Raw genomic sequence first — 23164 nt, 5'->3', positions numbered from 1 at the left:
TTCCTTCCAGGGCCTTTTGCATCTTCTGCCGTGGGAGGCGAATCCTGGTGTTCTGGCTGTGGGGGAAAAAGACAGCCACAAGATGGCGTTTGGAGTCACACGGGCGAGTCGCCTGTCCAAGCGGGACCGAGTCCCTTCCAAAGAGAAACCATGGCAGCCATGCAAGTCCAAGGCTGCACAGGAAACCTCAGGAGCTGCGACTGGGGCTCAGTTCGCGCGGCCACGCTTCCCAGGGGAGGCATGAGACAGGCCCAGAGGTCTGCGCAGCAAACAGGCCCGCAGGAGGGAGGCGGCTAAGAACCCGCGCGGCTCGTGCGTTTCTCCCTCTCAGCTGGCGTAGAGGCGGGAGGGGAACGACACCTGCCCGGCTGGAGCTTTCGCGCTTGGGCTCGGGGCTTAAGCCCTGAGGCCGAGGCCCCGGCCCGGTTGCTGGGAGACGGGCTCCTGTGGCACGGCACGGCCCCTGAACCTTGCCGGCCACAAGGTGACCTCACCGAGGCCGAGAGGGATGGCTTGGAGGTGGCAAAAGGGAGCCCGCTAGCAAGCGCCAGGAGGCCGAGCGTAGCCGCGTCCCCGGGTGGGCTCGAACCACCATCCTTTCGGTTAACAGCCGAACGCGCTGACCCATTGCGCCACAGAGACCTCGAAGGGCTTTCCGAAACGCTGCCTAGCAGCCTGCTCCTCTGCCTGGCCGTGCCAGTGCAGCCCAGGTGCTAGAGTGGATTGCGGGCAGTCTAGTCCAAAGGGAGCAGAGTGGCGCAGCGGAAGCGTGCTGGGCCCATAACCCAGAGGTCGATGGATCGAAACCATCCTCTGCTACGTGTGGGCCGGCCTCTTTTGACTCCGCGCCTTCACTCCAGGCTGCAAGTAGCTAAAGGCCAGGCCAGGATGCCGCCTGCGGGGAAGCTCTCGGCAGCCCCCCGCTTCCTGTGTGGGAGGCACGGAGGCCTCCTCTTCTGTCCTCAGGCAACAGGGCTTCCTCCTGCCCTTTTCCCACCCACAAGGGCCGCCGGGACCCGCTCAGGGAGCGCGCCAGGGAGGCTCTCCAGACGCTCGTGGAACAAAGCACTTCTGGACCACGCTACCCAGAGCCTTCATTCAGGCCTAGACAAAACGCCTAGACAAAGAGCTGCCACAGCATCAACACTGGCCTTGCTCTACTACTCCCAGGCACGCCAAACCCCTCACAAAGAGAACTTCTGCCTTCGCCATACTGCTCAACAACAGGACACGCGAGCAATTCCCTCCGACGCGCCGCTTCTCCCGCATCGCCACCACCCACGCTCTTTAGGCACACGCCGGCTGACCAAAACCCATCTCATCCCATCAAAAGCTTCTGCCCAGCCCAAGAGGACCAGCTACGTTCCCGGCTCAATTCATCCCTTACAGTCAGAGCCAAAAATCACCAGCTGACGGTCCTTCAGAATCCTCAATGGAAAGGGGGAGAGGGAATTGTGGGAGCACTCGCCACGGTCTCGGTTGAGGCTTGCAGCAGTCATGGAAGAGAGAGCTGGCTTCGGTCAAGTCTCGGGAGTACGGCCACGGCTTGGACGGGTCCTTCAGTCCTTGGCTCAGAGCTTCGGTTGGTAGCCCACATCCTCCCGAGGTAAAAAAGCAGGAGGGCTTTCCTTCCAGGGCCTTTTGCATCTTCTGCCGTGGGAGGCGAATCCTGGTGTTCTGGCTGTGGGGGAAAAAGACAGCCACAAGATGGCGTTTGGAGTCACACGGGCGAGTCGCCTGTCCAAGCGGGACCGAGTCCCTTCCAAAGAGAAACCATGGCAGCCATGCAAGTCCAAGGCTGCACAGGAAACCTCAGGAGCTGCGACTGGGGCTCAGTTCGCGCGGCCACGCTTCCCAGGGGAGGCATGAGACAGGCCCAGAGGTCTGCGCAGCAAACAGGCCCGCAGGAGGGAGGCGGCTAAGAACCCGCGCGGCTTGTGCGTTTCTCCCTCTCAGCTGGCGTAGAGGAGGGAGGGGAACGACACCTGCCCGGCTGGAGCTTTCGCGCTTGGGCTCGGGGCTTAAGCCCTGAGGCCGAGGCCCCGGCGCGGTTGCTGGGAGACGGGCTCCTGTGGCACGGCACGGCCCCTGAACCTTGCCGGCCACAAGGTGACCTCACCGAGGCCGAGAGGGATGGCTTGGAGGTGGCAAAAGGGAGCCCGCTAGCAAGCGCCAGGAGGCCGAGCGTAGCCGCGTCCCCGGGTGGGCTCGAACCACCATCCTTTCGGTTAACAGCCGAACGCGCTGACCCATTGCGCCACAGAGACCTCAAAGGGCTTTCCGAAACGCTGCCTAGCAGCCTGCTCCTCTGCCTGGCCGTGCCAGTGCAGCCCAGGTGCTAGAGTGGATTGCGGGCAATCTAGCCCAAAGGGAGCAGAGTGGCGCAGCGGAAGCGTGCTGGGCCCATAACCCAGAGGTCGATGGATCGAAACCATCCTCTGCTACGTGTGGGCCGGCCTCTTTTGACTCCGCGCCTTCACTCCAGGCTGCAAGTAGCTAAAGGCCAGGCCAGGATGCCGCCTGCGGGGAAGCTCTCGGCAGCCCCCCGCTTCCTGTGTGGGAGGCACGGAGGCCTCCTCTTCTGTCCTCAGGCAACAGGGCTTCCTCCTGCCCTTTTCCCACCCACAAGGGCCGCCGGGACCCGCTCAGGGAGCGCGCCAGGGAGGCTCTCCAGACGCTCGTGGAACAAAGCACTTCTGGACCACGCTACCCAGAGCCTTCATTCAGGCCTAGACAAAACGCCTAGACAAAGAGCTGCCACAGCATCAACACTGGCCTTGCTCTACTACTCCCAGGCACGCCAAACCCCTCACAAAGAGAACTTCTGCCTTCACCATACTGCTCAACAACAGGACACGCGAGCAATTCCCTCCGACGCGCCGCTTCTCCCGCATCGCCACCACCCACGCTCTTTAGGCACACGCCGGCTGACCAAAACCCATCTCATCCCATCAAAAGCTTCTGCCCAGCCCAAGAGGACCAGCTACGTTCCCGGCTCAATTCATCCCTTACAGTCAGAGCCAAAAATCACCAGCTGACGGTCCTTCAGAATCCTCAATGGAAAGGGGGAGAGGGAATTGTGGGAGCACTCGCCACGTTCTCGGTTGAGGCTTGCAGCAGTCATGGAAGAGAGAGCTGGCTTCGGTCAAGTCTCGGGAGTACGGCCACGGCTTGGACGGGTCCTTCAGTCCTTGGCTCAGAGCTTCGGTTGGTAGCCCACATCCTCCCGAGGTAAAAAAGCAGGAGGGCTTTCCTTCCAGGGCCTTTTGCATCTTCTGCCGTGGGAGGCGAACCCTGGTGTTCTGGCTGTGGGGGAAAAAGACAGCCACAAGATGGCGTTTGGAGTCACACGGGCGAGTCGCCTGTCCAAGCGGGACCGAGTCCCTTCCAAAGAGAAACCATGGCAGCCATGCAAGTCCAAGGCTGCACAGGAAACCTCAGGAGCTGCGACTGGGGCTCAGTTCGCGCGGCCACGCTTCCCAGGGGAGGCATGAGACAGGCCCAGAGGTCTGCGCAGCAAACAGGCCCGCAGGAGGGAGGCGGCTAAGAACCCGCGCGGCTCGTGCGTTTCTCCCTCTCAGCTGGCGTAGAGGCGGGAGGGGAACGACACCTGCCCGGCTGGAGCTTTCGCGCTTGGGCTCGGGGCTTAAGCCCCGAGGTCGAGGCCCCGGCGCGGTTGCTGGGAGACGGGCTCCTGTGGCACGGCACGGCCCCTGAACCTTGCCGGCCACAAGGTGACCTCACCGAGGCCGAGAGGGATGGCTTGGAGGTGGCAAAAGGGAGCCCGCTAGCAAGCGCCAGGAGGCCGAGCGTAGCCACGTCCCCGGGTGGGCTCAAACCACCATCCTTTCGGTTAACAGCCAAACGCGCTGACCCATTGCGCCACAGAGACCTCGAAGGCCTTTCCGAAACGCTGCCTAGCAGCCTGCTCCTCTGCCTGGCCGTGCCAGTGCAGCCCAGGTGCTAGAGTGGATTGCGGGCAGTCTAGCCCAAAGGGAGCAGAGTGGCGCAGCGGAAGCGTGCTGGGCCCATAACCCAGAGGTCGATGGATTGAAACCATCCTCTGCTACGTGTGGGCCGGCCTCTTTTGACTCCGCGCCTTCACTCCAGGCTGCAAGTAGCTAAAGGCCAGGCCAGGATGCCGCCTGCGGGGAAGCTCTCGGCAGCCCCCCGCTTCCTGTGTGGGAGGCACGGAGGCCTCCTCTTCTGTCCTCAGGCAACAGGGCTTCCTCCTGCCCTTTTCCCACCCACAAGGGCCGCCGGGACCCGCTCAGGGAGCGCGCCAGGGAGGCTCTCCAGACGCTCGTGGAACAAAGCACTTCTGGACCACGCTACCCAGAGCCTTCATTCAGGCCTAGACAAAACGCCTAGACAAAGAGCTGCCACAGCATCAACACTGGCCTTGCTCTACTACTCCCAGGCACGCCAAACCCCTCACAAAGAGAACTTCTGCCTTCGCCATACTGCTCAACAACAGGACACGCGAGCAATTCCCTCCGACGCGCCGCTTCTCCCGCATCGCCACCACCCACGCTCTTTAGGCACACGCCGGCTGACCAAAACCCATCTCATCCCATCAAAAGCTTCTGCCCAGCCCAAGAGGACCAGCTACGTTCCCGGCTCAATTCATCCCTTACAGTCTGTCACGTTGCTGAATTGGAGGGAAGCAGCCAGATCGCTGCTACACCCCTAGGTGGGGGTGTTGGCCCCAGAAATTGGTATGGGGGGGCCATGTGGGGTATTGAATGGGAGCTTATTGTTTGTTAATCTTATGTACACTATTTATGTGAGTATATAATGTCTATGTGTGTAGGTAGGAATCTGTGATCTGTGTGGAAGCTGAATATTTCTGTGAATGTGTTAAGCATGGCTATGGACAGGCTGGGTAGCAAAGCCCTGTGGAACAATGGCTCTCAATAGGCTATGGACACACCCAAAGAATGGGATTTGTCACCTGAGGGCAGCCAGCAGGAAACATAGAGATTGGCCTCTGACCAGGTGACTTGCTGCATACAAGAAGAGGCCAGGAAGGAGTATAAAGAGGCCATGTGGTCGAGGCCATTTTGTTCTCAGCTCAGCACTTCATCCCAGAGGCAGCACTGCAGGGATTGAAGAGCCCGGAAGACCTGTGAACCCATCCTGATCGTAGGATGTGCAATAAGGACTTTTAACCAGCAGCTGCAACATCTCTGCTAGAGCCTGCATCGAGGACTGGGAGATTCGGTGCATGTAACGTACTGTACTTTAATAACCTTACTCTCAGGCTTTTCTTTCTTGTAATAATAAACCTTTAGATATAGATTCTAAAGGATTGGCCCAGCGTGATTTGTGGGTAAGGTCCAGAGGGTAAATTGACCAGGGATCTGTGGCTGGTTTCTTGGAACCGGACGGAACTTGTTCGTGGTAGGTGGGATTGGGTGCTAGGACCCCCCACCCGTGTATGAGGCCCGGGGCCATCTGGGGCATGGATATTGCTGGGGTGTCGGAGGGGTTTTGCTCGGGAGGCTTCAGGCAGGCTGCTGAAGCGCTCTGTGAGACTGGTTTGTGGCCTGTGTGGAGAGGTCGCCAGTCGGGGGCTGTAAGGAACCCCGGATTTGAGCAATTCGCCCTGAGCGGACGCCCTAAGCTGTGCCCAGATACGGCCCGGTCCGTCACAGTGGCGTAGTCGGCAGGATCCACAGATCTTGGTCAATTGAGCTTTGGGATCTGGACCCCACGCTGTCGAAATTTGATTTTTGGTGTTGAGAGTTTGGTTGATTAAAGAGCCGCTGCAATGAACCCGGAATTATATGAGAGTCTGAGCAAAAGTACTCTGAAGGATTTGTGCTTGGGGAGAGGCATTGCCTTTAGGAAAAGGGCCTCTAAACTAGATCTGGTAGTGCTGTTATTAACCAGAGATGTGGATGAAAAGGAGCAGAAGCAAGCCAAGGAGGCTGCTGAAAGAAGGCGGAAGGCAGATGAAGAAATTGCTAAGAGAAAGCAGGAGATGGATCTGGAACTTGAGATGAGAAAAGCAGAACATGCAGAGAGAATGGCAGAGCATGCAAAGAAGATGGCCCTAGCCAGGGAGGAAAATGCTAGACTTGACCTCCAGCTTAAGAGACTAAAAGAACAAGAGGGTTCGATGTGTAACTCTGTGGGTATGCGGTGTGCTTATGATATGGCAGACGTATTTTACCCAGCCGATGTGAAAACCCAACCCCAAAGCATGTGTAAATGCAAACCTTTTGTGTTACCTGTAGCTAGCAGGGAGGTTTGGGAAGGGGGTGCATGTGGGTATGAAAAGTTTCCTGGAGCTGGTCAGTCTCCCTGTAACCAAGGGGAAAGTGTCTCTACATGTGTGCCTGTGGCAGATGCCTGTGTGTCTGTGCAGGGGGGCAGTGAGCCTGTGGGTGAGGGCCCGTCTGATGCCTCAGAGGTGAGGCTGGAATCAGAACCAGGGCAGGAAGAGCCCAGAAGTCAGGGAAATGTTTCTCTGGGGCAGCCTGGAGTGGCTGGCCAGAGTGAAGTTTTAGTTGAGGAGTTGGTGGCTGGTGAGGTTTGTGGAATTGAACCTGCACAAGCTGAAAGTGATTTGTGTGAAGAAGCACAGTGTGTGCAAGCTGGCAATTTGGCTGGTGGAAGTAGCAGTGGGGCAGTAAAGGAAGCTGTCCCAGTGGCTAGCTATATGCCTGAGATTAGCCAGGGGTGTTGGGACAAGGGAGAAGCTGTCTCTGGTTGTCTGGCTGTGTGTGGGGAAGAGTTTCTTCCTATGTCTGCGGAAGGTGCCCCACAGCCTGTGAAGGCTGAGAGCAGTGTGGTTGTCCCAGAGTTGGGTCTGGATATGGCTAAGGCCCAGGAAGGGGGTGACCCAAGGTTTGTGTCTGCTGGGGAGAGGGATGAGGTGACTCAGGTAGAGACAGTCAGTGTTTTACCAGAACCCCAGAGACCAGACAGTGGTGACCCTGATATTGTGCCTGATGCTGCTGTGTTGCTGGCAGAGGGGGGAGCTACTCGGTGGGAGCAGGGAGACCCCTTAGCCCGGGCACAAGGAGAGAATGAGGGCGTGTTAACTCTGGTGCCTAATGATGGTGTGGACGTTTACAGCCATCTAGAGAGCTGCACAGGGAGTGAAGATGCCTCTGACCCTGTCTCTTGTGGGTCTGTCTATGTGCCTGAGAGGGGATTATCTGTGAATCCACCTGAGGGGCCAGAGATAACTCAGGGAGTAAGGGAAGTGCAGGAGGAATTGGTTGGGGCTCAGCAGGGCAATGCTACTGCAGAGCCAGGGAAGGGTGAACGGCTGCTTAAGGAATCTCATAGGGAGGAGAGTCCTGGCAGTGCTTGTAGAGGTGACAGGGCCTTGCTGGGAGAAGGCATTCAGGAGAAAGCTCTGCCTGTAAACGGCAGCAGCTTCTTGTGTGAGGCACTTGTTTTGGTGCCGGACAGACAGAATTTGTCTGTTAACAGTGACTCCAATGACTTGGGTTTAGGGAAACCCAGTGTGGATGGTGTTGGAGAATTCTCAGAGGGACTGAGGGTTGTTCCAGATGAGGCAGGAACATCCAGAGAACTGGAGCAGGCTGCTAACCCAGTGACTGTGGGTGACCAGCTTGCTGGGAAGTCAGTGTGTGTGGGACAGGATTGTTCCCAGGTGAATGAGGAGAGTGGGAACTTAGTGTCTCAGATTCAGGAGAAGGACTGTGTAGCCAAGTATGCAGAGCAGAACAGCTGTGTGGTCACTCTCTCTAGGATGCAGGAGATGGCAGTTATGCTCCCATCTCTGGACACTGTGGACACTCATACTCAATCAGGGAGGTTGATATCTGGTTCCATGTGGAAACAGAGGTTGGAGAGGGACAGAGGAGAGACTTGGGAGTCTACAGCTTACTGCTGTTACCCCACTGAGTGGGGGAAGGGGGAGAATTCCAGGGCCATTGTGAGCCAGGGAGTCACGCCCAGCCAGCCCATTGTCTTGGTCTGGCCAGAGGTTTCAGGCCTGGAGCCCAGAGGACAAGGGGGAGGGGCAGGACTTGCTTTGACAAAGAAGATTTGCAGGTTGAACCTGAAGGGAAAAAACTGCAATGGTGTGGGGCCAGAGAAGGGGCATGATGGGGAATGTCAGTATACACCTGATATAGGATTGTTTTTGTTACTGATGTTAATTCTTGTAACCAATGTATTATTGTTGCAGAGAATTGTAACGGTATACAGTGTGCATGAGCTTATGAAAATACCATGTAATCTGTCTGGAGATGTACCAAACGACAGACGGTATGTAAGGGGACATTGTAATGTTGCTCTTTCATGGTTAACACTTGTAACTGGTTTTGGAACTTCTTACAGGACAAAAAGGGTTCCAGCCAGAAGGTCCTGTGTAAGAAGGAAACTGAGGCACACCACCATTTTGACGGGGGAGGCCTGTGATGCCCTCAGTGATGTTACTGGCATCACTTCCTGCATCAATTTTGCGTTGGGGGTGTCACGTTGCTGAATTGGAGGGAAGCAGCCAGATCGCTGCTACACCCCTAGGTGGGGGTGTTGGCCCCAGAAATTGGTATGGGGGGGCCATGTGGGGTATTGAATGGGAGCTTATTGTTTGTTAATCTTATGTACACTATTTATGTGAGTATATAATGTCTATGTGTGTAGGTAGGAATCTGTGATCTGTGTGGAAGCTGAATATTTCTGTGAATGTGTTAAGCATGGCTATGGACAGGCTGAGTAGCAAAGCCCTGTGGAACAATGACTCTCAATAGGCTATGGACACACCCAAAGAATGGGATTTGTCACCTGAGGGCAGCCAGCAGGAAACATAGAGATTGGCCTCTGACCAGGTGACCTGCTGCATACAAGAAGAGGCCAGGAAGGAGTATAAAGAGGCCATGTGGTCGAGGCCATTTTGTTCTCAGCTCAGCACTTCATCCCAGAGGCAGCACTGCAGGGATTGAAGAGCCCGGAAGACCTGTGAACCCATCCTGATCGTAGGATGTGCAATAAGGACTTTTAACCAGCAGCTGCAACATCTCTGCTAGAGCCTGCATCGAGGACTGGGAGATTCGGTGCATGTAACGTACTGTACTTTAATAACCTTACTCTCAGGCTTTTCTTTCTTGTAATAATAAACCTTTAGATATAGATTCTAAAGGATTGGCCCAGCGTGATTTGTGGGTAAGGTCCAGAGGGTAAATTGACCAGGGATCTGTGGCTGGTTTCTTGGAACCGGACAGAACTTGTTCGGGGTAGGTGGGATTGGGTGCTAGGACCCCCCACCCGTGTATGAGGCCCGGGGCCATCTGGGGCACGGATATTGCTGGGGTGTCGGAGGGGTTTTGCTCGGGAGGCTTCAGGCAGGCTGCTGAAGCGCTCTGTGAGACTGGTTTGCGGCCTGTGTGGAGAGGTCGCCAGTCGGGGGCTGTAAGGAACCCCGGATTTGAGCAATTCGCCCTGAGCGGACGCCCTAAGCTGTGCCCAGATACGGCCCGGTCAGTCACACAGTCAGAGCCAAAAATCACCAGCTGACGGTCCTTCAGAATCCTCAATGGAAAGGGGGAGAGGGAATTGTGGGAGCACTCGCCACGTTCTCGGTTGAGGCTTGCAGCAGTCATGGAAGAGAGAGCTGGCTTCGGTCAAGTCTCGGGAGTACGGCCACGGCTTGGACGGGTCCTTCAGTCCTTGGCTCAGAGCTTCGGTTAGTAGCCCACATCCTCCCGAGGTAAAAAAGCAGGAGGGCTTTCCTTCCAGGGCCTTTTGCATCTTCTGCCGTGGGAGGCGAATCCTGGTGTTCTGGCTGTGGGGGAAAAAGACAGCCACAAGATGGCGTTTGGAGTCACACGGGCGAGTCGCCTGTCCAAGCGGGACCGAGTCCCTTCCAAAGAGAAACCATGGCAGCCATGCAAGTCCAAGGCTGCACAGGAAACCTCAGGAGCTGCGACTGGGGCTCAGTTCGCGCGGCCACGCTTCCCAGGGGAGGCATGAGACAGGCCCAGAGGTCTGCGCAGCAAACAGGCCCGCAGGAGGGAGGCGGCTAAGAACCCGCGCGGCTCGTGCGTTTCTCCCTCTCAGCTGGCGTAGAGGCGGGAGGGGAACGACACCTGCCCGGCTGGAGCTTTCGCGCTTGGGCTCGGGGCTTAAGCCCCGAGGCCGAGGCCCCGGCGCGGTGGCGGGGAGACGGGCTCCTGTGGCACGGCACGGCCCCTGAACCTTGCCGGCCACAAGGTGACCTCACCGAGGCCGAGAGGGATGGCTTGGAGGTGGCAAAAGGGAGCCCGCTAGCAAGCGCCAGGAGGCCGAGCGTAGCCACGTCCCCGGGTGGGCTCGAACCACCATCCTCTCGGTTAACAGCTGAACGCGCTGACCCATTGCGCCACAGAGTCCTCGAAGGGCTTTCCGAAACGCTGCCTAGCAGCCTGCTCCTCTGCCTGGCCGTGCCAGTGCAGCCCAGGTGCTAGAGTGGATTGCGGGCAGTCTAGCCCAAAGGGAGCAGAGTGGCGCAGCGGAAGCGTGCTGGGCCCATAACCCAGAGGTCGATGGATCGAAACCATCCTCTGCTACGTGTGGGCCGGCCTCTCTTGACTCCGCGCCTTCACTCCAGGCTGCAAGTAGCTAAAGGCCAGGCCAGGATGCCGCCTGCGGGGAAGCTCTCGGCAGCCCCCCGCTTCCTGTGTGGGAGGCACGGAGGCCTCCTCTTCTGTCCTCAGGCGACAGGGCTTCCTCCTGCCCTTTTCCCACCCACAAGGGCCGCCGGGACCCGCTCAGGGAGCGCGCCAGGGAGGCTCTCCAGACGCTCGTGGAACAAAGCACTTCTGGACCACGCTACCCAGAGCCTTCATTCAGGCCTAGACAAAACGCCTAGACAAAGAGCTGCCACAGCATCAACACTGGCCTTGCTCTACTACTCCCAGGCACGCCAAGCCCCTCACAAAGAGAACTTCTGCCTTCGCCATACTGCTCAACAACAGGACACGCGAGCAATTCCCTCCGACGCGCCGCTTCTCCCGCATCGCCACCACCCACGCTCTTTAGGCACACGCCGGCTGACCAAAACCCATCTCATCCCATCAAAAGCTTCTGCCCAGCCCAAGAGGACCAGCTACGTTCCCGGCTCAATTCATCCCTTACAGTCAGAGCCAAAAATCACCAGCTGACGGTCCTTCAGAATCCTCAATGGAAAGGGGGAGAGGGAATTGTGGGAGCACTCGCCACGGTCTCGGTTGAGGCTTGCAGCAGTCATGGAAGAGAGAGCTGGCTTCGGTCAAGTCTCGGGAGTACGGCCACGGCTTGGACGGGTCCTTCAGTCCTTGGCTCAGAGCTTCGGTTGGTAGCCCACATCCTCCCGAGGTAAAAAAGCAGGAGGGCTTTCCTTCCAGGGCCTTTTGCACCTTCTGCCGTGGGAGGCGAATCCTGGTGTTCTGGCTGTGGGGGAAAAAGACAGCCACAAGATGGCGTTTGGAGTCACACGGGCGAGTCGCCTGTCCAAGCGGGACCGAGTCCCTTCCAAAGAGAAACCATGGCAGCCATGCAAGTCCAAGGCTGCACAGGAAACCTCAGGAGCTGCGACTGGGGCTCAGTTCGCGCGGCCACGCTTCCCAGGGGAGGCATGAGACAGGCCCAGAGGTCTGCGCAGCAAACAGGCCCGCAGGAGGGAGGCGGCTAAGAACCCGCGCGGCTCGTGCGTTTCTCCCTCTCAGCTGGCGTAGAGGCGGGAGGGGAACGACACCTGCCCGGCTGGAGCTTTCGCGCTTGGGCTCGGGGCTTAAGCCCCGAGGCCGAGGCCCCGGCGCGGTTGCTGGGAGACGGGCTCCTGTGGCACGGCACGGCCCCTGAACCTTGCCGGCCACAAGGTGACCTCACCGAGGCCGAGAGGGATGGCTTGGAGGTGGCAAAAGGGAGCCCGCTAGCAAGCGCCAGGAGGCCGAGCGTAGCCGCGTCCCCGGGTGGGCTCGAACCACCATCCTTTCGGTTAACAGCCGAACGCGCTGACCCATTGCGCCACAGAGACCTCGAAGGGCTTTCCGAAACGCTGCCTAGCAGCCTGCTCCTCTGCCTGGCCGTGCCAGTGCAGCCCAGGTGCTAGAGTGGATTGCGGGCAGTCTAGCCCAAAGGGAGCAGAGTGGCGCAGCGGAAGCGTGCTGGGCCCATAACCCAGAGGTCGATGGATCGAAACCATCCTCTGCTACGTGTGGGCCGGCCTCTTTTGACTCCGCGCCTTCACTCCAGGCTGCAAGTAGCTAAAGGCCAGGCCAGGATGCCGCCTGCGGGGAAGCTCTCGACAGCCCCCCGCTTCCTGTGTGGGAGGCACGGAGGCCTCCTCTTCTGTCCTCAGGCAACAGGGCTTCCTCCTGCCCTTTTCCCACCCACAAGGGCCGCCGGGACCCGCTCAGGGAGCGCGCCAGGGAGGCTCTCCAGACGCTCGTGGAACAAAGCACTTCTGGACCACGCTACCCAGAGCCTTCATTCAGGCCTAGACAAAACGCCTAGACAAAGAGCTGCCACAGCATCAACACTGGCCTTGCTCTACTACTCCCAGGCACGCCAAGCCCCTCACAAAGAGAACTTCTGCCTTCGCCATACTGCTCAACAACAGGACACGCGAGCAATTCCCTCCGACGCGCCGCTTCTCCCGCATCGCCACCACCCACGCTCTTTAGGCACACGCCGGCTGACCAAAACCCATCTCATCCCATCAAAAGCTTCTGCCCAGCCCAAGAGGACCAGCTACGTTCCCGGCTCAATTCATCCCTTACAGTCAGAGCCAAAAATCACCAGCTGACGGTCCTTCAGAATCCTCAATGGAAAGGGGGAGAGGGAATTGTGGGAGCACTCGCCACGGTCTCGGTTGAGGCTTGCAGCAGTCATGGAAGAGAGAGCTGGCTTCGGTCAAGTCTCGGGAGTACGGCCACGGCTTGGACGGGTCCTTCAGTCCTTGGCTCAGAGCTTCGGTTGGTAGCCCACATCCTCCCGAGGTAAAAAAGCAGGAGGGCTTTCCTTCCAGGGCCTTTTGCATCTTCTGCCGTGGGAGGCGAATCCTGGTGTTCTGGCTGTGGGGGAAAAAGACAGCCACAAGATGGCGTTTGGAGTCACACGGGCGAGTCGCCTGTCCAAGCGGGACCGAGTCCCTTCCAAAGAGAAACCATGGCAGCCATGCAAGTCCAAGGCTGCACAGGAAACCTCAGGAGCTGCGACTGGGGCTCAGTTCGCGCGGCCACGCTTCCCAGGGGAGGCATGAGACAGGCCCAGAGGTCTGCGCAGCAAACAGGCCCGCAGGAGGGAGGCGGCTAAGAACCCGCGCGGCTCGTGCGTTTCTCCCTCTCAGCTGGCGTAGAGGCGGGAGGGGAACGACACCTGCCCGGCTGGAGCTTTCGCGCTTGGGCTCGGGGCTTAAGCCCTGAGGCCGAGGCCCCGGCCCGGTTGCTGGGAGACGGGCTCCTGTGGCACGGCACGGCCCCTGAACCTTGCCGGCCACAAGGTGACCTCACCGAGGCCGAGAGGGATGGCTTGGAGGTGGCAAAAGGGAGCCCGCTAGCAAGCGCCAGGAGGCCGAGCGTAGCCGCGTCCCCGGGTGGGCTCGAACCACCATCCTTTCGGTTAACAGCCGAACGCGCTGACCCATTGCGCCACAGAGACCTCGAAGGGCTTTCCGAAACGCTGCCTAGCAGCCTGCTCCTCTGCCTGGCCGTGCCAGTGCAGCCCAGGTGCTAGAGTGGATTGCGGGCAATCTAGTCCAAAGGGAGCAGAGTGGCGCAGCGGAAGCGTGCTGGGCTCATAACCCAGAGGTCAATGGATCGAAACCATCCTCTGCTACGTGTGGGCCGGCCTCTTTTGACTCCGCGCCTTCACTCCAGGCTGCAAGTAGCTAAAGGCCAGGCCAGGATGCCGCCTGCGGGGAAGCTCTCGGCAGCCCCCCGCTTCCTGTGTGGGAGGCACGGAGGCCTCCTCTTCTGTCCTCAGGCAACAGGGCTTCCTCCTGCCCTTTTCCCACCCACAAGGGCCGCCGGGACCCGCTCAGGGAGCGCGCCAGGGAGGCTCTCCAGACGCTCGTGGAACAAAGCACTTCTGGACCACGCTACCCAGAGCCTTCATTCAGGCCTAGACAAAGAGCTGCCACAGCATCAACACTGGCCTTGCTCTACTACTCCCAGGCACGCCAAACCCCTCACAAAGAGAACTTCTGCCTTCGCCATACTGCTCAACAACAGGACACGCGAGCAATTCCCTCCGACGCGCCGCTTCTCCCGCATCGCCACCACCCACGCTCTTTAGGCACACGCCGGCTGACCAAAACCCATCTCATCCCATCAAAAGCTTTGCCCAGCCCAAGAGGACCAGCTACGTTCCCGGCTCAATTCATCCCTTACAGTCAGAGCCAAAAATCACCAGCTGACGGTCCTTCAGAATCCTCAATGGAAAGGGGGAGAGGGAATTGTGGGAGCACTCGCCACGGTCTCGGTTGAGGCTTGCAGCAGTCATGGAAGAGAGAGCTGGCTTCGGTCAAGTCTCGGGAGTACGGCCACGGCTTGGACGGGTCCTTCAGTCCTTGGCTCAGAGCTTCGGTTGGTAGCCCACATCCTCCCGAGGTAAAAAAGCAGGAGGGCTTTCCTTCCAGGGCCTTTTGCATCTTCTGCCGTGGGAGGCGAATCCTGGTGTTCTGGCTGTGGGGGAAAAAGACAGCCACAAGATGGCGTTTGGAGTCACACGGGCGAGTCGCCTGTCCAAGCGGGACCGAGTCCCTTCCAAAGAGAAACCATGGCAGCCATGCAAGTCCAAGGCTGCACAGGAAACCTCAGGAGCTGCGACTGGGGCTCAGTTCGCGCGGCCACGCTTCCCAGGGGAGGCATGAGACAGGCCCAGAGGTCTGCGCAGCAAACAGGCCCGCAGGAGGGAGGCGGCTAAGAACCCGCGCGGCTCGTGCGTTTCTCCCTCTCAGCTGGCGTAGAGGCGGGAGGGGAACGACACCTGCCCGGCTGGAGCTTTCGCGCTTGGGCTCGGGGCTTAAGCCCCGAGGCCGAGGCCCCGGCGCGGTTGCTGGGAGACGGGCTCCTGTGGCACGGCACGGCCCCTGAACCTTGCCGGCCACAAGGTGACCTCACCGAGGCCGAGAGGGATGGCTTGGAGGTGGCAAAAGGGAGCCCGCTAGCAAGCGCCAGGAGGCCAAGCGTAGCCGCGTCCCCGGGTGGGCTCGAACCACCATCCTTTCGGTTAACAGCCGAACGCGCTGACCCATTGCACCACAGAGACCTCGAAGGGCTTTCCGAAACGCTGCCTAGCAGCCTGCTCCTCTGCCTGGCCGTGCCAGTGCAGCCCAGGTGCTAGAGTGGATTGCGGGCAGTCTAGCCCAAAGGGAGCAGAGTGGCGCAGCGGAAGCGTGCTGGGCCCATAACCCAGAGGTCGATGGATCGAAACCATCCTCTGCTACATGTGGGCCGGCCTCTTTTGACTCCGCGCCTTCACTCCAGGCTGCAAGTAGCTAAAGGCCAGGCCAGGATGCCGCCTGCGGGGAAGCTCTCGGCAGCCCCCCGCTTCCTGTGTGGGAGGCACGGAGGCCTCCTCTTCTGTCCTCAGGCAACAGGGCTTCCTCCTGCCCTTTTCCCACCCACAAGGGCCGCCGGGACCCGCTCAGGGAGCGCGCCAGGGAGGCTCTCCAGACGCTCGTGGAACAAAGCACTTCTGGACCACGCTACCCAGAGCCTTCATTCAGGCCTAGACAAAGAGCTGCCACAGCATCAACACTGGCCTTGCTCTACTACTCCCAGGCACGCCAAACCCCTCACAAAGAGAACTTCTGCCTTCGCCATACTGCTCAACAACAGGACACGCGAGCAATTCCCTCCGACGCGCCGCTTCTCCCGCATCGCCACCACCCACGCTCTTTAGGCACACGCCGGCTGACCAAAACCCATCTCATCCCATCAAAAGCTTCTGCCCAGCCCAAGAGGACCAGCTACGTTCCCGGCTCAATTCATCCCTTACAGTCAGAGCCAAAAATCACCAGCTGACGGTCCTTCAGAATCCTCAATGGAAAGGGGGAGAGGGAATTGTGGGAGCACGGGCAGCACTCGCCACGTTCTCGGTTGAGGCTTGCAGCAGTCATGGAAGAGAGAGCTGGCTTCGGTCAAGTCTCGGGAGTACGGCCACGGCTTGGACGGGTCCTTCAGTCCTTGGCTCAGAGCTTCGGTTGGTAGCCCACATCCTCCCGAGGTAAAAAAGCAGGAGGGCTTTCCTTCCAGGGCCTTTTGCATCTTCTGCCGTGGGAGGCGAATCCTGGTGTTCTGGCTGTGGGGGAAAAAGACAGCCACAAGATGGCGTTTGGAGTCACACGGGCGAGTCGCCTGTCCAAGCGGGACCGAGTCCCTTCCAAAGAGAAACCATGGCAGCCATGCAAGTCCAAGGCTGCACAGGAAACCTCAGGAGCTGCGACTGGGGCTCAGTTCGCGCGGCCACGCTTCCCAGGGGAGGCATGAGACAGGCCCAGAGGTCTGCGCAGCAAACAGGCCCGCAGGAGGGAGGCGGCTAAGAACCCGCGCGGCTCGTGCGTTTCTCCCTCTCAGCTGGCGTAGAGGCGGGAGGGGAACGACACCTGCCCGGCTGGAGCTTTCGCGCTTGGGCTCGGGGCTTAAGCCCTGAGGCCGAGGCCCCGGCCCGGTTGCTGGGAGACGGGCTCCTGTGGCACGGCACGGCCCCTGAACCTTGCCGGCCACAAGGTGACCTCACCGAGGCCGAGAGGGATGGCTTGGAGGTGGCAAAAGGGAGCCCGCTAGCAAGCGCCAGGAGGCCGAGCGTAGCCGCGTCCCCGGGTGGGCTCGAACCACCATCCTTTCGGTTAACAGCCGAACGCGCTGACCCATTGCGCCACAGAGACCTCGAAGGGCTTTCCGAAACGCTGCCTAGCAGCCTGCTCCTCTGCCTGGCCGTGCCAGTGCAGCCCAGGTGCTAGAGTGGATTGCGGGCAGTCTAGTCCAAAGGGAGCAGAGTGGCGCAGCGGAAGCGTGCTGGGCCCATAACCCAGAGGTCGATGGATCGAAACCATCCTCTGCTACGTGTGGGCCGGCCTCTTTTGACTCCGCGCCTTCACTCCAGGCTGCAAGTAGCTAAAGGCCAGGCCAGGATGCCGCCTGCGGGGAAGCTCTCGGCAGCCCCCCGCTTCCTGTGTGGGAGGCACGGAGGCCTCCTCTTCTGTCCTCAGGCAACAGGGCTTCCTCCTGCCCTTTTCCCACCCACAAGGGCCGCCGGGACCCGCTCAGGGAGCGCGCCAGGGAGGCTCTCCAGACGCTCGTGGAACAAAGCACTTCTGGACCACGCTACCCAGAGCCTTCATTCAGGCCTAGACAAAACGCCTAGACAAAGAGCTGCCACAGCATCAACACTGGCCTTGCTCTACTACTCCCAGGCACGCCAAACCCCTCACAAAGAGAACTTCTGCCTTCGCCATACTGCTCAACAACAGGACACGCGAGCAATTCCCTCCGACGCGCCGCTTCTCCCGCATCGCCACCACCCACGCTCTTTAGGCACACGCCGGCTGACCAAAACCCATCTCATCCCATCAAAAGCTTCTGCCCAGCCCAAGAGGACCAGCTACGTTCCCGGCTCAATTCATCCCTTACAGTCAGAGCCAAAAATCACCAGCTGACGGTCCTTCAGAATCCTCAATGGAAAGGGGGAGAGGGAATTGTGGGAGCACTCGCCACGTTCTCGGTTGAGGCTTGCAGCAGTCATGGAAGAGAGAGCTGGCTTCGGTCAAGTCTCGGGAGTACGGCCACGGCTTGGACGGGTCCTTCAGTCCTTGGCTCAGAGCTTCGGTTGGTAGCCCACATCCTCCCGAGGTAAAAAAGCAGGAGGGCTTTCCTTCCAGGGCCTTTTGCATCTTCTGCCGTGGGAGGCGAATCCTGGTGTTCTGGCTGTGGGGGAAAAAGACAGCCACAAGATGGCGTTTGGAGTCACACGGGCGAGTCGCCTGTCCAAGCGGGACCGAGTCCCTTCCAAAGAGAAACCATGGCAGCCATGCAAGTCCAAGGCTGCACAGGAAACCTCAGGAGCTGCGACTGGGGCTCAGTTCGCGCGGCCACGCTTCCCAGGGGAGGCATGAGACAGGCCCAGAGGTCTGCGCAGCAAACAGGCCCGCAGGAGGGAGGCGGCTAAGAACCCGCGCGGCTCGTGCGTTTCTCCCTCTCAGCTGGCGTAGAGGCGGGAGGGGAACGACACCTGCCCGGCTGGAGCTTTCGCGCTTGGGCTCGGGGCTTAAGCCCCGAGGTCGAGGCCCCGGCGCGGTTGCTGGGAGACGGGCTCCTGTGGCACGGCACGGCCCCTGAACCTTGCCGGCCACAAGGTGACCTCACCGAGGCCGAGAGGGATGGCTTGGAGGTGGCAAAAGGGAGCCCGCTAGCAAGCGCCAGGAGGCCGAGCGTAGCCGCGTCCCCGGGTGGGCTCGAACCACCATCCTTTCGGTTAACAGCCGAACGCGCTGACCCATTGCGCCACAGAGACCTCGAAGGGCTTTCCGAAACGCTGCCTAGCAGCCTGCTCCTCTGCCTGGCCGTGCCAGTGCAGCCCAGGTGCTAGAGTGGATTGCGGGCAGTCTAGCCCAAAGGGAGCAGAGTGGCGCAGCGGAAGCGTGCTGGGCCCATAACCCAGAGACCGATGGATCGAAACCATCCTCTGCTACGTGTGGGCCGGCCTCTTTTGACTCCGCGCCTTCACTCCAGGCTGCAAGTAGCTAAAGGCCAGGCCAGGATGCCGCCTGCGGGGAAGCTCTCGGCAGCCCCCCGCTTCCTGTGTGGGAGGCACGGAGGCCTCCTCTTCTGTCCTCAGGCAACAGGGCTTCCTCCTGCCCTTTTCCCACCCACAAGGGCCGCCGGGACCCGCTCAGGGAGCGCGCCAGGGAGGCTCTCCAGACGCTCGTGGAACAAAGCACTTCTGGACCACGCTACCCAGAGCCTTCATTCAGGCCTAGACAAAACGCCTAGACAAAGAGCTGCCACAGCATCAACACTGGCCTTGCTCTACTACTCCCAGGCACGCCAAACCCCTCACAAAGAGAACTTCTGCCTTCGCCATACTGCTCAACAACAGGACACGCGAGCAATTCCCTCCGACGCGCCGCTTCTCCCGCATCGCCACCACCCACGCTCTTTAGGCACACGCCGGCTGACCAAAACCCATCTCATCCCATCAAAAGCTTCTGCCCAGCCCAAGAGGACCAGCTACGTTCCCGGCTCAATTCATCCCTTACAGTCAGAGCCAAAAATCACCAGCTGACGGTCCTTCAGAATCCTCAATGGAAAGGGGGAGAGGGAATTGTGAGAGCACTCGCCACGTTCTCGGTTGAGGCTTGCAGCAGTCATGGAAGAGAGAGCTGGCTTCGGTCAAGTCTCGGGAGTACGGCCACGGCTTGGACGGGTCCTTCAGTCCTTGGCTCAGAGCTTCGGTTGGTAACCCACATCCTCCCGAGGTAAAAAAGCAGGAGGGCTTTCCTTCCAGGGCCTTTTGCATCTTCTGCCGTGGGAGGCGAATCCTGGTGTTCTGGCTGTGGGGGAAAAAGACAGCCACAAGATGGTGTTTGGAGTCACACGGGCGAGTCGCCTGTCCAAGCGGGACCGAGTCCCTTCCAAAGAGAAACCATGGCAGCCATGCAAGTCCAAGGCTGCACAGGAAACCTCAGGAGCTGCGACTGGGGCTCAGTTCGCGCGGCCACGCTTCCCAGGGGAGGCATGAGACAGGCCCAGAGGTCTGCGCAGCAAACAGGCCCGCAGGAGGGAGGCGGCTAAGAACCCGCGCGGCTCGTGCGTTTCTCCCTCTCAGCTGGCGTAGAGGCGGGAGGGGAACGACACCTGCCCGGCTGGAGCTTTCGCGCTTGGGCTCGGGGCTTAAGCCCTGAGGCCGAGGCCCCGGCGCGGTTGCTGGGAGACGGGCTCCTGTGGCACGGCACGGCCCCTGAACCTTGCCGGCCACAAGGTGACCTCACCGAGGCCGAGAGGGATGGCTTGGAGGTGGCAAAAGGGAGCCCGCTAGCAAGCGCCAGGAGGCCGAGCGTAGCTGCGTCCCCGGGTGGGCTTGAACCACCATCCTTTCGGTTAACAGCCGAACGCGCTGACCCATTGCGCCACAGAGACCTCGAAGGGCTTTCCGAAACGCTGCCTAGCAGCCTGCTCCTCTGCCTGGCCGTGCCAGTGCAGCCCAGGTGCTAGAGTGGATTGCGGGCAATCTAGTCCAAAGGGAGCAGAGTGGCGCAGCGGAAGTGTGCTGGGCCCATAACCCAGAGGTCGATGGATCGAAACCATCCTCTGCTACGTGTGGGCCGGCCTCTTTTGACTCCGCGCCTTCACTCCAGGCTGCAAGTAGCTAAAGGCCAGGCCAGGATGCCGCCTGCAGGGAAGCTCTCGGCAGCCCCCCGCTTCCTGTGTGGGAGGCACGGAGGCCTCCTCTTCTGTCCTCAGGCAACAGGGCTTCCTCCTGCCCTTTTCCCACCCACAAGGGCCGCCGGGACCCGCTCAGGGAGCGCGCCAGGGAGGCTCTCCAGACGCTCGTGGAACAAAGCACTTCTGGACCACGCTACCCAGAGCCTTCATTCAGGCCTAGACAAAACGCCTAGACAAAGAGCTGCCACAGCATCAACACTGGCCTTGCTCTACTACTCCCAGGCACGCCAAACCCCTCACAAAGAGAACTTCTGCCTTCGCCATACTGCTCAACAACAGGACACGCGAGCAATTCCCTCCGACGCGCCGCTTCTCCCGCATCGCCACCACCCACGCTCTTTAGGCACACGCCGGCTGACCAAAACCCATCTCATCCCATCAAAAGCTTCTGCCCAGCCCAAGAGGACCAGCTACGTTCCCGGCTCAATTCATCCCTTACAGTCAGAGCCAAAAATCACCAGCTGACGGTCCTTCAGAATCCTCAATGGAAAGGGGGAGAGGGAATTGTGGGAGCACTCGCCACGGTCTCGGTTGAGGCTTGCAGCAGTCATGGAAGAGAGAGCTGGCTTCGGTCAAGTCTCGGGAGTACGGCCACGGCTTGGACGGGTCCTTCAGTCCTTGGCTCAGAGCTTCGGTTGGTAGCCCACATCCTCCCGAGGTAAAAAAGCAGGAGGGCTTTCCTTCCAGGGCCTTTTGCATCTTCTGCCGTGGGAGGCGAATCCTGGTGTTCTGGCTGTGGGGGAAAAAGACAGCCACAAGATGGCGTTTGGAGTCACACGGGCGAGTCGCCTGTCCAAGCGGGACCGAGTCCCTTCCAAAGAGAAACCATGGCAGCCATGCAAGTCCAAGGCTGCACAGGAAACCTCAGGAGCTGCGACTGGGGCTCAGTTCGCGCGGCCACGCTTCCCAGGGGAGGCATGAGACAGGCCCAGAGGTCTGCGCAGCAAACAGGCCCGCAGGAGGGAGGCGGCTAAGAACCCGCGCGGCTCGTGCGTTTCTCCCTCTCAGCTGGCGTAGAGGCGGGAGGGGAACGACACCTGCCCGGCTGGAGCTTTCGCGCTTGGGCTCGGGGCTTAAGCCCCGAGGTCGAGGCCCCGGCGCGGTTGCTGGGAGACGGGCTCCTGTGGCACGGCACGGCCCCTGAACCTTGCCGGCCACAAGGTGACCTCACCGAGGCCGAGAGGGATGGCTTGGAGGTGGCAAAAGGGAGCCCGCTAGCAAGCGCCAGGAGGCCGAGCGTAGCCGCGTCCCCGGGTGGGCTCGAACCACCATCCTTTCGGTTAACAGCCGAACGCGCTGACCCATTGCGCCACAGAGACCTCGAAGGGCTTTCCGAAACGCTGCCTAGCAGCCTGCTCCTCTGCCTGGCCGTGCCAGTGCAGCCCAGGTGCTAGAGTGGATTGCGGGCAGTCTAGCCCAAAGGGAGCAGAGTGGCGCAGCGGAAGCGTGCTGGGCCCATAACCCAGAGGTCGATGGATCGAAACCATCCTCTGCTACGTGTGGGCCGGCCTCTTTTGACTCCGCGCCTTCACTCCAGGCTGCAAGTAGCTAAAGGCCAGGCCAGGATGCCGCCTGCGGGGAAGCTCTCGGCAGCCCCCCGCTTCCTGTGTGGGAGGCACGGAGGCCTCCTCTTCTGTCCTCAGGCAACAGGGCTTCCTCCTGCCCTTTTCCCACCCACAAGGGCCGCCGGGACCCGCTCAGGGAGCGCGCCAGGGAGGCTCTCCAGACGCTCGTGGAACAAAGCACTTCTGGACCACGCTACCCAGAGCCTTCATTCAGGCCTAGACAAAGAGCTGCCACAGCATCAACACTGGCCTTGCTCTACTACTCCCAGGCACGCCAAACCCCTCACAAAGAGAACTTCTGCCTTCGCCATACTGCTCAACAACAGGACACGCGAGCAATTCCCTCCGACGCGCCGCTTCTCCCGCATCGCCACCACCCACGCTCTTTAGGCACACGCCGGCTGACCAAAACCCATCTCATCCCATCAAAAGCTTCTGCCCAGCCCAAGAGGACCAGCTACGTTCCCGGCTCAATTCATCCCTTACAGTCAGAGCCAAAAATCACCAGCTGACGGTCCTTCAGAATCCTCAATGGAAAGGGGGAGAGGGAATTGTGGGAGCACTCGCCACGGTCTCGGTTGAGGCTTGCAGCAGTCATGGAAGAGAGAGCTGGCTTCGGTCAAGTCTGGGGAGTACGGCCACGGCTTGGACGGGTCCTTCAGTCCTTGGCTCAGAGCTTCGGTTAGTAGCCCACATCCTCCCGAGGTAAAAAAGCAGGAGGGCTTTCCTTCCAGGGCCTTTTGCATCTTCTGCCGTGGGAGGCGAATCCTGGTGTTCTGGCTGTGGGGGAAAAAGACAGCCACAAGATGGCGTTTGGAGTCACACGGGCGAGTCGCCTGTCCAAGCGGGACCGAGTCCCTTCCAAAGAGAAACCATGGCAGCCATGCAAGTCCAAGGCTGCACAGGAAACCTCAGGAGCTGCGACTGGGGCTCAGTTCGCGCGGCCACGCTTCCCAGGGGAGGCATGAGACAGGCCCAGAGGTCTGCGCAGCAAACAGGCCCGCAGGAGGGAGGCGGCTAAGAACCCGCACGGCTCGTGCGTTTCTCCCTCTCAGCTGGCGTAGAGGCGGGAGGGGAACGACACCTGCCCGGCTGGAGCTTTCGCGCTTGGGCTCGGGGCTTAAGCCCCGAGGCCGAGGCCCCGGCGCGGTTGCTGGGAGACGGGCTCCTGTGGCACGGCACGGCCCCTGAACCTTGCAGGCCACA

The 23164-nt window shown here is 60.1% G+C and overlaps 15 non-coding genes across 15 annotated transcripts; 7 read left to right on the top strand and 8 right to left on the bottom strand.

Annotated features, from left to right (window-relative positions):
* Positions 1–568: 568 nt before the first annotated feature.
* TRNAN-GUU (transfer RNA asparagine (anticodon GUU)) lies at positions 569–642 on the bottom strand. Its single transcript has one exon. It is a non-coding gene; the product is annotated as a tRNA-Asn (tRNA).
* A 105-nt stretch (positions 643–747) lies between these two features.
* Positions 748–819, top strand: TRNAM-CAU (transfer RNA methionine (anticodon CAU)). The gene has a single exon. It is a non-coding gene; the product is annotated as a tRNA-Met (tRNA).
* A 1374-nt stretch (positions 820–2193) lies between these two features.
* On the bottom strand, positions 2194–2267 carry TRNAN-GUU (transfer RNA asparagine (anticodon GUU)). The gene has a single exon. It is a non-coding gene; the product is annotated as a tRNA-Asn (tRNA).
* Positions 2268–2372: 105 nt separating this feature from the next.
* On the top strand, positions 2373–2444 carry TRNAM-CAU (transfer RNA methionine (anticodon CAU)). Its single transcript has one exon. It is a non-coding gene; the product is annotated as a tRNA-Met (tRNA).
* Positions 2445–10460: 8016 nt separating this feature from the next.
* Positions 10461–10532, top strand: TRNAM-CAU (transfer RNA methionine (anticodon CAU)). Its single transcript has one exon. It is a non-coding gene; the product is annotated as a tRNA-Met (tRNA).
* A 1374-nt stretch (positions 10533–11906) lies between these two features.
* TRNAN-GUU (transfer RNA asparagine (anticodon GUU)) lies at positions 11907–11980 on the bottom strand. The gene has a single exon. It is a non-coding gene; the product is annotated as a tRNA-Asn (tRNA).
* A 105-nt stretch (positions 11981–12085) lies between these two features.
* Positions 12086–12157, top strand: TRNAM-CAU (transfer RNA methionine (anticodon CAU)). Its single transcript has one exon. It is a non-coding gene; the product is annotated as a tRNA-Met (tRNA).
* Positions 12158–13531: 1374 nt separating this feature from the next.
* Positions 13532–13605, bottom strand: TRNAN-GUU (transfer RNA asparagine (anticodon GUU)). The gene has a single exon. It is a non-coding gene; the product is annotated as a tRNA-Asn (tRNA).
* Positions 13606–15321: 1716 nt separating this feature from the next.
* Positions 15322–15393, top strand: TRNAM-CAU (transfer RNA methionine (anticodon CAU)). The gene has a single exon. It is a non-coding gene; the product is annotated as a tRNA-Met (tRNA).
* A 1370-nt stretch (positions 15394–16763) lies between these two features.
* Positions 16764–16837, bottom strand: TRNAN-GUU (transfer RNA asparagine (anticodon GUU)). Its single transcript has one exon. It is a non-coding gene; the product is annotated as a tRNA-Asn (tRNA).
* A 105-nt stretch (positions 16838–16942) lies between these two features.
* TRNAM-CAU (transfer RNA methionine (anticodon CAU)) lies at positions 16943–17014 on the top strand. Its single transcript has one exon. It is a non-coding gene; the product is annotated as a tRNA-Met (tRNA).
* Positions 17015–18388: 1374 nt separating this feature from the next.
* On the bottom strand, positions 18389–18462 carry TRNAN-GUU (transfer RNA asparagine (anticodon GUU)). The gene has a single exon. It is a non-coding gene; the product is annotated as a tRNA-Asn (tRNA).
* Positions 18463–20013: 1551 nt separating this feature from the next.
* On the bottom strand, positions 20014–20087 carry TRNAN-GUU (transfer RNA asparagine (anticodon GUU)). The gene has a single exon. It is a non-coding gene; the product is annotated as a tRNA-Asn (tRNA).
* A 1551-nt stretch (positions 20088–21638) lies between these two features.
* Positions 21639–21712, bottom strand: TRNAN-GUU (transfer RNA asparagine (anticodon GUU)). Its single transcript has one exon. It is a non-coding gene; the product is annotated as a tRNA-Asn (tRNA).
* A 105-nt stretch (positions 21713–21817) lies between these two features.
* Positions 21818–21889, top strand: TRNAM-CAU (transfer RNA methionine (anticodon CAU)). Its single transcript has one exon. It is a non-coding gene; the product is annotated as a tRNA-Met (tRNA).
* The last annotated feature ends 1275 nt before the right edge of the window (positions 21890–23164 follow it).

Source organism: Pelodiscus sinensis, chromosome 25 (genome assembly GCF_049634645.1).
Source record: "Pelodiscus sinensis isolate JC-2024 chromosome 25, ASM4963464v1, whole genome shotgun sequence".
NCBI classification, from domain to species: Eukaryota; Metazoa; Chordata; order Testudines; family Trionychidae; genus Pelodiscus; species Pelodiscus sinensis.
Note: the sequence above shows the minus strand (reverse complement) of the source record. Positions and strands in the feature narration are given on the sequence as shown.